At 39.4% G+C, this 10,528-nt stretch overlaps 1 non-coding gene across 1 annotated transcript; it reads left to right on the forward strand.

Annotated features, from left to right (window-relative positions):
- The first annotated feature begins 6,368 nt into the window (after positions 1 to 6,368).
- On the forward strand, positions 6,369 to 6,549 carry LOC140330272 (U2 spliceosomal RNA). Its single transcript, XR_011920730.1, has one exon. It is a non-coding gene; the product is annotated as a U2 spliceosomal RNA (small nuclear RNA).
- Positions 6,550 to 10,528: the final 3,979 nt, after the last annotated feature.

A 10,528-nucleotide genomic window follows, 5' to 3' on the forward strand; every position in this document is an offset into this window, starting at 1 on the left:
AGACATTTGGGGGAGTCAGAAATGGAAAATTATCGGGGTTCTGGTAGATCATAGTCTTAATATCAGCATGCAATGCCAAGCTGCAATATCTAAAGCTAGTAAACTATTTTCTTGTATTAAAAGAGGAATAGACTGCAGAGATAGACACATAATCCTGCCCCTGTACAAAGCATTGGTCAGACCACATCTGGAATATGCAGTCCAGTTTTGGGCACCAGTTCACAAAAAGGACATTGTGAAATTGAGGACAGTGCAGAGAAGGGCAACTAAACTAATAAAATGAATGGAGGAGCTCAGCTATGAGGAAAGATTAACTGAACTGAATCTATTCTTGGTTGAGAAGAAACGTTTAAAGGGGGATACAATCAACCTGTATAAATATATCAATGGTCCATATAGGTAACTTTCTTCCCAATTATCACTTTGAGATCATTACAAAGAACAAGAGGGCACTCTTTGCATCTAGAGGAAAAGAAGTTTAAGCTCCGGATAAGGAAGGGATTCTTCACTGTAAGGTCTGTGACAATGTGGAATCTGCTCCCTAAGGAAGTAGTTTCAGCAAATACTATAGATTGCTTTAAGAAAAAGCTGGATGCTTTTCTAGAAGCACAGAATATAACTGGGTATTAAGGATTTAAAGTAAAGATAACAGAGACTGTTGATCCAGGGAACATCTGATTGCCTCATGGAATCAGAAAGGAATTTTTTTCCCCTGTTGAAGCAAATTGTACCAGGGTTTTTTTGCCTTCCTCTGGACCAACTATGTCATATAGGGTTTTATATCTGTGGTATATCTATTTCCCTAGTGGTGAATTATGATGGACTTGTAATGCACCCGGCCACTCAAACCACTACAAATTCCAGGTATCCTTTTAACAAGCTTTATTACGTAATCCAAAAACAAGCCAAGGGTCATACAAAGAAGGTCAGTCTGATAAAGTGCGGTACAGATGGATGAGACAGAAGACCTGGTCAGGGACAACCCGAAGTACCTCTGTTAAGGACGGTCTACCTTTGGTGTAGCTCTTTAAGGGGCCGTCCTATGCAAATCTGCCGGCCTTGTCCACCGGAGAAAGCGCATAGGGCCTGCCCTGATAAGGAGCTCCCATAGGTTTGACTGACCCGCTGGTTGGGGCAGGGAAAGCTTTGCCTTACCAATTGGTCTGACAAGCAGTTCGAATCTTGCACTAGTGTCGTAATCCTGGAGTGGCGACCCGGGTGCACCTTAAAAATCAATGGGTTTGGGACCCCACGACACTGTTTATACTTTGTTTTGGCACATCGCCTTTTTCTGCATTAGCTGTGGTCAGTGCAGATGGGCAATTTTTAAAATCTGTTGCCCTGTGTGGTATGCACAGAGCACATTAATATTTAAATGTTTTTTATGTTGTCACAGTCACTGGTGTGGTATTTGTTTGCCACTTTTTGATAGAGAGTGCTATTCCCTTATGGGCTAGCCCTTTTGTTTTGGGAGAGTGCCTTGGCCTAAAAACCAGGCACTCTCCATTAGTGGAGTGTCTCTTCGGGAGAGCTCCCAGCTGAGTATCTGGTGGGACCTGCTTCACACACCATCTGAAGCATGGAACCCTAGAAGCGATTGCTGCTATTGAATCTTCTGGAGCAGTCTTCAGAGTAAGAGGAGTTTTATTTCCTGCAATGGAGACCCCTGGCTCTCGCATTATCAGCCCTGGCCCCCTTCAGCCGAGGGTAAAGAATTCCTTTAAAATCACAGTGGATTACGATTTCTCTGAAAAGTTCGATCTGAAGCATATGGTTCATACAGATCCTGCAAGCTATAAGAGAGGACATCTTGTGCTGCAAGGACAACAGGAAGGATGAGTATTTCTTGACTTTTTTTGAGTATCTGCCATATGCGAAATTCTTGAGTGCTACAAGGAGAAATTTGCATAATGAGGATTTGCATGGCCTCTTTTTTATGCCCCTGATGGATTCTGAAGAGGTAGTGGTTACTGTACATATGTACAACTTTTTTCTCTCATCTTGACATCACTCTTTTTTTGAAAAGATATTGTGAAAAGGTGATTTTTAAAGGCAAGATTTTCAATTCTGAGGGTCTATGGAGTGGCAAATACAAGTATAGAGTCAAGCTGCGTTCTTGTACTGAAGCTTTGGATGGGGTGAAGCATCTACCGCACTATTTCTTTCTCGGAAGAGACAAAGGCGTGCTTTTTTATAATGGCATGCCTAAGTACTGTGTCAAGTGTGGGCAGTTTACGCACAGTAAAGATGAATGCACAGTAGGAGTTGATTGCTGCAGGAGATGTGGAGTGACTGGTCACCTTGCAAAAGATTGCCCAAAAGGGAAAGAGTGTAACTGTTGTGGAGGAACAGGGCATATGTTTTGGAATTGTCCCGTGCGGAAAAAGTCATATGCAGATGCTGCAAAAGGGAGAGAAGAGGATCTGTGAGACTGCATGCACAGGGACAGTAATTGCTGCTACAGGGCAAGACAACCAGCAGCCATTAGCTCATCATGTAGAGATTACTGAGGTTCCTGAAAGCTCCATGCCATCTACTGTTGGGGGTGGAGATGCTGCTGTGGAAGGGGTTGAGGGCCCCGCCTAAGTGAAAGAGGCAGGGATTTTCGTTGATACAGTGATACAAGATATGCCTGTCACTGATGAGGTACAGAAAGAAGTTGAGAGGCTGGGCGGGTTTAGGCAAATTGAGTCTAAATGAAAGAAGAAGAGGAGGAAGTCTGGATATAAATCAGAATCTGATCCTGATGAGAAAATGGAAGTTGCTGGGGTGTCTGGGGTTCTAAAACAATCGGAGGACGGATTGTGAGTAATTTTTTGTATGGAGCGAACCCAGCTGACTACTTTGGAGCTTTAAATTTGTTGGAAAATGACCCTTCTCCATAACATAGATGGCATGTTTACGAATTTGCTCCTTAAATGTTAGGAGTTTAAAGTCATCAGTAAGGAGAGCTATAATCCATGATTTTTTTTTTCTTTCACAGACTGTGCTATTGTTTGCTTCTAAGAAAGTGGGATAAGATTATCATCCTAAATATAAGTTTTTAACTAAAGAATGGGTATACGGTCAGTCTCTCTGGTCAGGGGATAATGAAAATAAGGCCTCAGGAATTGGCATTCTATTCAGGCCAGGAGCTTTGAACTTGATTTCTTTTCAAGACTTGATACCTGGCAGGGCTTTATTGGCCACTTTTGAATTTGGTGGGAAAGCCTTACGAGTTCTGTGTATGCCCATGTGAAGAAACAGGAGCGCACAGTTTTTTTGGACACAATTACATTTTTTATACCTGGATCCGAACTGATAATAGTAATTGGTGATTTTAACTGTGTGGTGAAAGGTGAATTGAGAGATTCTACTGTTCGGTTGCATGAACTTATAACATAAACTTCTAAAATGTTATATGACTTCATACAAGATTGTCACTTGAAATATGGTTGGAGGCTAACGAGACGGAGACCCTGGTTACACCTGGTCTAGTAGTGGGTGCCAATCTAGAATTGATTACTTGCTCATTGATAAAGAACTGGAGATGGATGGCATGTTTCTGGAGGATAATGCTTTTTCAGATCATAAGCTTATCAAAGGAAAAATAGAAATAACTAGAACTGAACGAGGCCCAGGAGTTTGGAGATTAAACACAAGGTTATTTCAGGGGGTAACTTTGGAGGAAGAGTTTCTGCGGAAATATGCAGTTTTAAAATTAAAACAAAGTTTGTTTGATACTAAACGTGATTGGTGGGAAATGGTGAAGAAAGAATTAAAAAGATTCTTCATGTCCCTTTGGAAAAGGGAAGGCTTGAGACGGAAAAGGGAATATAAAGTGCTGTATATGCATGTTCAAGCACTTGTAACTATGAAAGAATGTGGGGTCGCAGTGGACAGTAAATTAGCAAAAGCAAAGCAGGATTTGGCTAAAGCTATTTTGGAGAAGGGGAAAACCATTATCAATAGAGCTAAAGTGGAAAAGTTGGAAAAGGATGAAACGTGTTCTAGATTCTTTTTCCGAAAGGGGTTATCTTGTAAACAGACTATAAAAAAGTTACATGGTTTCACAGATAAAAAGGGGATGCTACATGCGACTAAAGACTATTACAGCAAGCTGTTTAATGTTAAATGGATTGATCCTACTATGATGGCTGAACATTTGAATTTGTTAGAAACAGATTGTCCCTTGACAGTGCAGATCGGGATGTTTTAGAGCAAGATATTACTACTGATGAAGTCTTGACAGCTTTGAAAAAATGCCAGAAGCATAAAACACCAAGTCAAGATGGCATACCTGTGGATTTATATCAGAAATTCTGGGTAGTTATGGGGGAAGATTTTGTAAATGTGCTGTCCGAAGTTTTCGAGGATGGTCGGATGATGACTTTGTTACCAAAGAAAGGAGATTTGGAGAATTTGGATAATTGGAGGCCTATAACCTTGTTGAACTCTGATTATAAAGTTTATGCTAAACTTCTGGTGAAAAGATTGAAGAAGATACTTGGGAAACTCATACATCGAGACCAAGTTTGTGGGATTCCTGGATGAAGTATTCCTGATCATCTGAATATTTTAAAGGATACTATTTGGTGGCAATCCAGCAGAAGGCAAAAAATGTCCCTGATGTCCTTAGACTTTCAGAAGGCTTATGATCGTGTGTCTCATGTATGGTTGTGGGCGGGGTTGAAGAAGATGGGATTGACTGAAGGAATGGTGAAGAGATTTCAGGGCATGTATGAAGGAGGGACGAGCAGGATATGTGTGAATGGCAATTTCACTGAAGATATTCTGTTGTTGTCGGGAGTCAAGCAAGGATGCCCTTTGTCGCCCATTCTATTTATTTGTGCGCTAGAGCCCTTGTTGATGAGCCTTAGGTCAGATAAGGTGATCAGAGGCATCCCGTTGCCTGGAAGTGGTGGCAAGGAGATCAAACCATAGCATATATGGATGATGTTACAATACTTTGTGAATCTGGCAGATCGATAAAAACAGCTATCTGGAGAACGGAGATATTCTGTACAGGGTCTGGTTTTAGTCTTAATTTAGGGAAGTGTGGATGCTTACTCATTGGAGATTGGGAACATGAAGAGGTAACCATTCAAACACAAAGGGAGGCCTTAAAAATATTGGGCGTGTTCTTTGATGAAATTAATGATGGCAGGCTCAGCTGGGAAAAATGCCCTGGAAAAATGCAGAAGAAAGTTGAATTCTGGAATTTAAGGAAATTGTCAATAACAGGAAAAGTTTTGATCATAAAGAGTGTCCTTTTACTAGTAATGACCTTTTTAGGTCTAGTGTACCCACCAAATGAAAGAATAATATAACGGTTGACCAGATTGATGTTCATTTTTTTTTGGGGTTCGAAGGCTGAAAAACTGAAAAGAAATATTATGCAGAGAGCGTTAGAGAAAGGAGGTAAAGGTGTTCCTGATTTGAAGGAGCATTTGTGGATCCTTTTTTTTCGCAAATTGTTTAAGGAAAACAAGAACTGAAGATTGTGATTGGTCTTTTTTCTTGAGATACACGATCGGCTATCGTTTTCAGAGGAGAGATGGGTGGACAGGAAAGAAAATAGACCGCGGTGTTTGACACCTCCTGTTCATTATGTCATCGTTCAGAAAACAATCCAGCCCTTTGATCTAGAGAGATACGAGCTGGACATCTTGCTGGATCAAAGGAAAATTAAACGAGAAAAGCAAGCTGAAGGACTGATGTGTAGGGTGCAGAATTATTCGGAGAAAATGTCGGCGGATATTTGGGAAAAGGTAAATACTCCAGCCCTATCGAATGATTTGAAAGATCTAGCATGGCAGATAGTTCACGAATGTGTACCCACGAGGGCTTTTCAATATGACAGGAGGATGGGGAGGAATCCCAGATGTCCTAGAGCAGGATGTGGCAATGCAGAGACTGTCCTGCACGTGCTCTGGAACTGTGCTTTCGCCCAACAGATATGGAAAATATGTGGAGTTATATATGTGCAGAGGTTTTTTGGATTGCCATTAATTGTATTAAAGTGGCTATCTGGAAAAGTAGGAATATATGGCTTTTTAAAAAGGATGAACTGGATAAAATTGACGTCTGCAAACTGGCAATAGCAGAAATGATTCCTTTTTATTTGAGGGATAAGAAGCGGAAAGGACGGAAAAAGGCAAAAAGTTTGTGGAATATTCCAATGTGGAATATTCTTCTTGACCTTGACTGAGAGCTATCACATGTTTTGGTTTGGGAGGATGGGAGAGAACTCATATTTTTGTCTAGTTTCTTTTGTATGTTAGTTTTGGTTTTTTTGTGGTTTAACTATTTGGGTAAAATGTTTTAATTTCACACTTTTTTATGATGATGAATACAAGTTTGCCCTTTGGCTGAGCTGAGGGTTTTGACTTGAATTTCTTAATAAAAAAAAAAAAATCTGTTCTTATCAGTTTAATATCTGATACGTCCCCTATCTGGGGACCATATATTAAATGGATTTTTAGAACAGGGAGAATGAAGAAGAGCTTGCTCTGTCCACTCCACGCATCGACCTGGTATTGCAGTACCTCCAGGACCGGTGCAACTCTCTAATACAGTATTCCAAAAACAGAGCGAGCACAATCAGCACAGCAACTGTGAAGAGTCACACGAGAAGGACACGGCCAGACAGTCCAGTGTGACTCGACACCTATTGTTGGGACTTTTGCTCCACTAATGCCATTAGTTGGCTTAAGTGGCAATCAACAGCCATCCTATCCTATCCTGCCTCCTTGCCTGCCTGCTCTTTCCATTTTTGCTGTGCTCCAATTGTGTTTAGATTGCTGAACTCTAAATTTGCTAAAAGGTCACATTAAAAATTGGAGACCACACAGACACCACTAAATTTACATAAAAAAAAAAAACACATGTAAACCTACACTTACATATAAAGCCAAATTAGTTCAAAAATGGCACAACAAATATTACATTACAAAAATATTTACCAAACCAATATGCAATTTCGACCTATCAAGGGTGGAAAACTGGATTAGAAAATATTTATGCAGGACAAACATTTAAAGGTGGTAATAAAGACATATTATTGAAATAAAACAATATGGCTACAAGCACAATAACATAGCATTAACACTGACTTCTTAATTGCAAAATTGACATTAAAACATTCAAATTTTAAAAACAAAACTTGCTGTTCAGTTTGACATTCCATAATCATTTATTGATCTGATCCTTTAGATTTGTACACTAGTAAACAGCTATTCAAGAAAAACAAAAAAAATTAGAGGAGGATTTAATGTTAAAGGATTTTATTTAATGTGTGTGAGTTTAGTCTAACTTTTCAACTTTTGTACAGGTTATCTGACGCTGAAAGGATGGTTCCCACAGCTGCATTCATTCATAAGCACAGCCGTGGGACTACTGACTGACAAGGTGGGATCCCCAGGCGCTCAGGGTTACATGAGGACAAATCACCCCATTCAGCTCTAGTGCCGAGCAAAGAGGATACCTGAAGATGCTTGAGCCGTCATCAGGGTTTCCCATGTTCATCCATTCATCACTAGAGCTGAATGGGGAGACTTGAATCATACTGTCATTGTGGGATAACTTGTCAAAAAGTAAAAGTAGAAAAGTTACACTAAACACACATAAAACAAAATATTTAACATTAAAGCCTTGTCATATTTTTACACATATTTTAACCCTTTCAGGATATGAGTAAGGGGTTTAAAGTACCCCTGTATTCAATCCCCAGGGTCGGGTAGTGGAGATCTGGGAGGCTTCCAGATTCAAAAGTCCTACTAAAAACATTTTTAAAATACCCCTTTGTTTTCAATAGAAGCTTTCTTAAAAAGCTTACAATCGCTTGTAAAAGTGCCTAAAAAAGCATATAACCTAGCAAACATTTACATGCATTTTTCAAACATATTCATATATATAATTATATACAAATACATAGAAATATAGTATAAAAATATAAAAATACATATATATTTATAAATAAATAATCTGCTACTCATATAAATCTCTTTATCTTTTTCCAGATTTTTAGACTACTTTAATATGTATTTATATATTTATCATAGATATCTATACATATATTTTAATATTTATAAATACATGTATAGATATATATGATAAATATATATATATATATATATATATATATATATATAATCACAGAAATCACAGGGTTTGCCCAGATAAAGGTTATACCTGAAGGTGGGGTTAAAGTACCAGACTGAATGACAATGAGCTTCTTGGCCAGATGGGGGAGGTAAAGAGGCTTGGGTATGATCAGGTGTAACCGGCTCACCTGAAATGCATCCTGGAAATTAGGCTGAGGATTTAAACTCCCAGCCTGCTTAGTCCTGTGGCTCTGTCTTGGCGAGCTGGAAAGAGGTCCAAGGTGAACTGTGGGTAAAGACTTTGTTGGGAAAGCTGTATGGTTGGGGCCTTAGAGTCCTGCACAGCACTAGGTTTGGCTGGATTGTTAGAAAAAGGATCTAACAGTGAGAGGCCTGTTTCCTGCTTTGTGGCAAAATCTAGTTCGCTTTCTCTCTCTCCCGCTCTCCCTCTCTCCCTCTCCAAGAACTTGTGTGTGTGTGCTTGTGATTTTTGTGGGAAAATCTAGTTCGCTGGCAAAAGCAAGCTCTCGCCCGCCAGAGCTCACAGGAATTTATCACCCGGACCCTTGGGTACGCCATCGAATGCATGTAGATAGGTACCTGTGTACAGAGCTGAAATCAGTTAACTCTTTCTGAACCTGAAAATGTTAGGTATTTTAAAAATATACTTATTTCTTAGCTAATATATAGTTTTAGAACATTTCAACTCATTAGACATTTTTATTTAGGGCTAAGTGAAGGATGTGTGCCTTCACTTTGAAAGAATGATTTTTTAGGGAAACAGTGACTTTTAATGCAAGCTCACCAGTGTCAAGCTCACAGAGATACAGTGAGATACAAGCTCAGAGCGAGTGAGCATTTCAGTTGATAAATGCCAGGTAAATACGCCAGCGTATTCTTGACGGCTGAAAAATAGTTGATAAATGGGTTTTTGGCATCCGATTCCGGAAAACTAATACGCGCACGAGTGAGCTTCCGATTTTGCTTTATGAATCAGACTCCTTGGGTCTGATTAGACCTGGGATGAAGATAGAATATTTGTGATTCCACAAACCTGAAATGGATTTCTTCAAAATCACTTAGAATTAGTTAGCAGGTTTTCAATCCTGGACCAGCTCTATTCCAGGTTTTCTGGATCACCCAGGTTCTGCAATGATAGTCTATCTTTTCTTGGAAAGCTCTAATAAATCCGGCCCAGTAACTCTACAGTCCCTCCTTGCTGTAACTTCCAAATAACCAGCAAAAAATAAAACACTAAGATCCTAAGTAGGGATGAGTGAGCAAGATTTTTAAATTCGAACTCGCTGCAAATTGGGCCTTTCTCGCTTACCGAACATGTATGCGAAAACGGCCCTGTAATTCTCCATGAGGCTGTGTTCTCGCCGAACTAACGAGGGAAAAAGCAGGGAGCGGTAACGCCGAGAAATTACAGCAGGAATCACAGCTGGGAGCGAATCATTTGCTCCCAGGATGCCCAGCAAGGCCCAGCAGCCAATCAGGAGAGATCAGAGCACAGGCATATATATACAAGGAAGGAGGGGAGGGGTTACTCACTCCATCTTGTGTTCTGTGTGGAGGATAGACACAGGGAGAGACGTGTAGTGTGACAGGGACAGTGTAGGGTCCTTCCTAATCCATTGCTAGCTGCATAGTTCAGTGTTTTATAGGGCATTTTCTTTTACATTAGCACCTTGCTAGTCAGTTTTGTGAAATTGTCAGCAGTCAGCACATTTAGTGCAAGTTGTATTTTGTGTATTACACTCTTAGGTGCTGTTCACTGTCTGCACATGCACTGAAGGTACAATTGTGGTTGCTGCTACTTGTAGTGCCACGCATAGCTAGTCAGTTTTGTTAAATTGTCAGCAGTCAGCACATTTAGTGTAATCTATATTGTGTATTAGTGAAGGCACTGTTATTCATCTTTTTTCACACTGTACATTCACTAAAGCTAATTAAAACCAATTGTGGTTCTTATTTACCAAAGAAGACTGTTTGGTACAGGTTAGTTAAAGTTCTGGTCTACTGTAAAATAAATACAGATATTTCATTGTTTGATACCTGTTCCTATTTACCAAAGAAGACTGTTTAGTACAATGAAATTTCTGTGCTACTTTAAAATAAATACAGATATTTTAGTTTTTTAATACCTGTTCCAATTTACCAAAAAAAAACAATTTGGTACAGTGAAATTTCTGGCCTGCTTTAAAATAAATACAGACATTTTTTTAAACTGCATTAGCAATTTACTTGGAAATGGACCAATGTACAGTATTGTACAAAATGCCCAATATTTAAAACACTTGTATTAACCCCCCTAGCGTTCTAATTCTGTCATTTTTTGATGCAAAAAGTGATCCTATTTTTTTTGCGTAGAAATTTTTGTTTATATTGTGGGCCTGTAATTCTTAGGATTAACTCCCGGGTATAATTATTATATTTATTTA

This window comes from Pyxicephalus adspersus, chromosome 4, assembly GCF_032062135.1.
Source record: "Pyxicephalus adspersus chromosome 4, UCB_Pads_2.0, whole genome shotgun sequence".
Lineage (NCBI taxonomy): Eukaryota > Metazoa > Chordata > Amphibia > Anura > Pyxicephalidae > Pyxicephalus > Pyxicephalus adspersus.